The sequence below is a fragment of the Myotis brandtii genome, unplaced genomic scaffold (assembly GCF_000412655.1).
Source record: "Myotis brandtii unplaced genomic scaffold, ASM41265v1 scaffold105, whole genome shotgun sequence".
NCBI classification, from domain to species: Eukaryota; Metazoa; Chordata; class Mammalia; order Chiroptera; family Vespertilionidae; genus Myotis; species Myotis brandtii.
Genome location: NW_005353538.1, coordinates 1,947,973 through 1,953,062, shown reverse-complemented (window position 1 = coordinate 1,953,062; position 5,090 = coordinate 1,947,973).

Here is a 5,090-nt window from a genome sequence, read left to right as displayed (position 1 = left end):
TTTTGTGGGGGACCTGCTGCTCTCCCACGCTGCCGGCAGGATTGGAACACACGCTCATAGGATTCACCCGCCTCTGCTCAATTGGCTCAGGTAGTGACAGGCGGCCTGGACCCCCTGGCTGTCCAGTTACATGGGTAGAACCAGGATGCTGCCAACATCCCACAATGCATGGACCGGCCCCGAAACAGAACTGTCCAGGCCACACTGTCACTGGTGCCGTGTGAGAAACTTCGATGGGACGTCGTCAAGAAAAGTGGCAGCTGGCCAGCCTGAGGCCACAGTGAGGCCTTCGCCTCCATCCCGTCTCAGCCGCAGAACCCAGACCTTGGTGTGCAAATTCTCCGAGACGATAAGGCCCTGAAGACATGACTGGCACCAAAGAAGCAACAAAAGCAGGACAACTTCAGTTTTTCGGTTTCTTAAGCAGATGGACCCCCAGCACAAGATAAGCAAGAACTGTCCACGTATTCACAGAAGCGAGGACGCCGCACGCTGGGAAGCAAAAGGAAGAAGTGAAGAGAACCCCCGAGTCCAGTCCAGGCCCTCAGGTGCCTGCCTCCTTCCCCGGCAGGGGGCCTGCGGCTCAGCACCACCTGGGAGCAGACACCAGACACAGCCCTTCTAGAAAGATCCAGACCTGGAGACAGTGCAGGACCCACAGGGACAAAGCCAGAGGGAGGAGCCGGGCCAGCCACCACCAGGGACACCAGTGCCTCCTCCAGGCTGCGCTCATGGATTTGCTGCCAAGAAACCCAAGGTCACACTGTCCAGAATTTTCTCATCTGCATAGACAGGAATTTTCTCCCCAGAAGCAAACCCTCGGGAACTAATTACTGTTTCAGTGTGAGGGAGTCCACGCAGAGGCGTAAACGTGACAGGCTCTTCAGCCCATGAAAGTGCCTTCTCACCCAGGACTCACCGAGCCGGACCCCTCCAGAGAGACCCTAGTGCTTAAGCCCACACACGGCAAGCCCTGCCTCTCAGCCCAGGCCCTGGGTTCCACACTGCAGCCCCCTCCTCGCCGCACCTTCCCGTGGGCACGGGCCGGGCTGTGGGGAGCGCCCAGCAGCCTGAAGCCAGCACCTCTGGGTCCGACTGGATGCGCTGACTCCCGGGCAGCTCTCCAGGCTCCTCCCCCTGCTCACCAGCGGGGTTCAGGGCGCCCGGCCCCTCCCGCGGTCCTGCTGGATCGCCTGTCTCTTCCCCCTCCTCCCCTGTCTTTGCCTTTAACGTCTCCAGCCAGAGAAACCAAGAGCCTCCCTGTGAAAAGTAATTCAAGCAAATGACAACCAAATAAAGGCTTGGTAGCTACATAAATGAGGCAAAATATAATTTAAACTAAAATGGTAAAAAAGACGCCCAACCAGTGTGGCTCAGTGGTTGAGCGTCAACCTATGAACCAGGAGGTCATGGTTTGATTTCAAGTCAGGGCACATGCCTGGGTTGTGGGCTTGATCCCAGTAAGGGGCATGCAGGAGGCAGCCGATCAATGATTCTCACTCATGGATGTTTCTGTCTCTCCCTCTCCCTTCCTCTCTGAAATAATAAAAAAAAATATTTTCTTAAATGGTAAAAAAGAGACAAAGAATGTCATTTTATAATGATAAAAAGGTCAATTCATCAAGAAGCTATAACAATGATAAATATTTATGCACCCAACATCGAAGCACCTAAATATATAAAGCAAGCACTAACAGAACTTAAAGGAGAAATAAAGAACAATGAAATCATAATTGAGGACTTTATTACCTTACTTTCAGCAATGAGTCAATTGTGGGAAGCTGCCTATTGTCTTCTCTAGCAGAGAGGTGTGGACAAGGAACCTGGAAGGCTGGTGACCCTTGAAGCCCTGGCAAAGGTCAGAGCTGTGCCCCCACAGTTAGTCCAGACAATGGTAGCTGAAGCAACTTCCCCATTTATTATTCTGTAAATCTTTGCTGATGGGCTAGTCTGCCTGTTACTGAAAATTGCCTGCCTAAGGGCTATGCTATGGGTGTATCCCAGACCAATAAAAGGTTGGCGAGGCCTGAGCACCAGTGGAAGTCCTTCCCCTTGAGTTGGACTTGCCCGCCTGGCCCCCCAGTATTTCCAATTATCTCTTCTCTCTTCTCTTTCATTTGCATGCGTCTCCTCTTCCAGATCCTGAACCCTGACCCACGCGGGACGTGGGGGAACACACTTTACACAGTCAGTCATTCCGAAGGGGAATCAGTGAGGAAGTGGTGGATTTGGAAAACACTATGGATCAAACGGCCCAGTGGCCATGCACAGAACACCTTCCTGACAGCAGCAGAGTGTGCGTTCTTCTCGCAGGAAAATCACAAAGAAGAGAGCGTCTAGTCTAGGTCACACGTTAGGCCTCAAAACAAGTCTTCACAAAATCATGAAGATTAAAATCAGACCAAGTGTCTTCTCTGACACAGTGTCCGAAACTAGAAATCAACAAAGGAGGAAAATTCACGCATATATGAAACTGACACTCTCCTGAGCAACCACTGGATCGAGGGGAAATGAAAAAGTATCTTCCAGCAAATGAAAATGGAAACACAACATACCAAAGCCTGTGTAAGGCAGCGAAAACTGTTCTAAGAGGGGAGTTGATAGTTACAACCGCAACATCGAGAAAACGGAAAGGTCACAAGCAAACACCTAACTTCACAGGTCAAAAAACTAGAAAGAGAAAATAAATTAAGCACAAAGTCAGCAGAAAAAGGAAATAATAAACTTAGAGCAGAAATAAATAAAATAGAGACTAAAAAACAGTAGAAAATATTTACAAAACTAAGTGTTCAGTCTTTGAAAAGATAAGCTAAATGGACAAACTTTTAGCTGGACTAACCAAGGAGAAAAGTGAGAAGACCTAAACCAACAAAATTATAATGAAAAGAAGAGACATTACAACTGCTACCATGACAAACTGTAAGAAATGGAAAAGTTCTTACAAACAAACAACCTACCAAGACTAAATCAGGAAGAAATAGGAAATCTGAACAAACGAATTACTAGTAAGGAGCTTAAATCTAATCAAAAGTCTCCCAACAAAGACAAGCCCAGGCCCAGATGGCTTCACTGGTGAATTTTACCAAACACTTAAAAAAAATTTAATACCAATCCTTCTCAAATGTCTCCCAAAAATTGAAGATAAGGAACACTGCCAAGCTGACTGGGTCAAGCCAGCATTGCTGTGATACAAAACCAGATGAAGACACCACAAGAAAGTGACAGGCCGCCCTGGCTGGTTGCTCAGTGGTTAGACTGCGGGCCTGCAGACTGAAGGTGGTGGGTTCGATTTCGGTCAAGAGCACGTACCTCAGTTGCAGGCTTGATCGGGACATGTGTGGGAGGCAACCAATCCATGCGTCTCTCTCACATAGATGTTTCTCTCTGTCCCTCCCTCCTCCCTTCCATTCTTGCTAAAAAAAATCAATGGAAAAAATATCCTCTGATGAGGATTAACAGCAACAAACAAAAAAGAAAACTACGGGCCAATATTCGTGGGAAATATAGATTGTAAAAACTCTCAGTAAAATACTAGCAAACTGAATTCAGCTGCACATTAAAAGAATCACTTGCCACAGTCAAGTGGAATTTTTCTCTGGGATGAAAGAACAGTTGCTTATTTATATATTATCATATAGGTTATTCTTAATAATAGGTTACTAAGAAAGAAAACCATTTTTATTTTTAAATATAAGATAATTGCATATTCCAATTGTTTGGGAGACAAAAATGCTTCCAAATGCTAGGGTTTGTTAATACCACCTGTCACTAGAAGTTAAAATACAACTGCACAAATCATTTACCAAAATAGACCATTAAATGACTCTACATAAATTCCAAAGTATCCAAGTCATACAAAATATTTTCTAAACACCTATACTTTTCAAACCATTCCAAAATATTCAAGAAGGGGAAAGACTCCTAAGCTCATTTTACAAAGCTAGAATTATCCTAATTTCAAAATCAGATAAAAACATTACCAAGAAATAAAGTTATAGGCCAATATCCTTGATGAATAATAGATGCAAAAATCCTCAACAAAATATAAACTGCATCTTGCATTACATTAAAAAGATCATACACCATGATCAAGTAAGATTTATTCCTGGAATGCAAGGTTGGTACAATATCCGCAAATCAATTAATGTGCTACACCACATAAACAAAATGAAGGGTAAAGATCGCCGAAACCGGTTTGGCTCCGTGGACTGAAAGGTCCCAGGTTCAATTCCGGTCAAGGGCATGTACCTGGGTTGTGGGCACATCCCCAGTGGGGAGTGTGCAGGAGGCAGCTGATCGGTGTTTCTCTCTCATTGATGTTTCTAACTCTCTATCCCTCTCCCTTCCTCTCTGTAAGAAGTCAATAAAATATATTTTTAAAAAAATCATATGATTATATCAATAAATGTAGAAAAAACATTTGACAAAATCCAGCACCCTTTTATAATGAAAACTCTCAGAAAACTGGGACTAGAGGGAACATATCTCAACATAAAAGAGGCCATATATAAAAACTCACAGCTAACATCATACTCAATGGGGAAAAACTAACAGCATTTCCCTTAAGATCAGGAACAAGACAAAGATGCCCACTTGAATAAGTAGTACTCTTGTTCAACACAGTACTACTGGAAGTCCTAGCCACAGTAATCAGACAAGAAGAAGACATAAAAGGCATCCCAATTTGAAAAGAAGTAAAACTGTCATCATTTGCACATAATACAACACTGTATACAGAGAACCCTACAGATTTCCTTAAAAAAACTACTAGAACTATAAATAAATTTAGTAAAGTAGTAAAATACACAATAAAGCCCTGGCCAGTGTTGCTTAGTGGTTAGAGCATCGGCCTGTGTACTGAGGGGTCACAGGTTTGATTCTCAGTCAAGAGTACGGACCTGGATTGCAGGTTTGCTCTCTGTCCCAGGTTGGGGCATGTGCAGGAGGCAATCAATCAGTGAGTCTCTCTCACATCGATGTTTCTCTCTCTCTCTCTTTCCCCCTCCCTTCTTCCCTTCCACTCTCTCTCTCTGAAAAGCAATAAAAAATATATCCTTGGACAAGGATTAACCAAAAAAACAAAGGATACA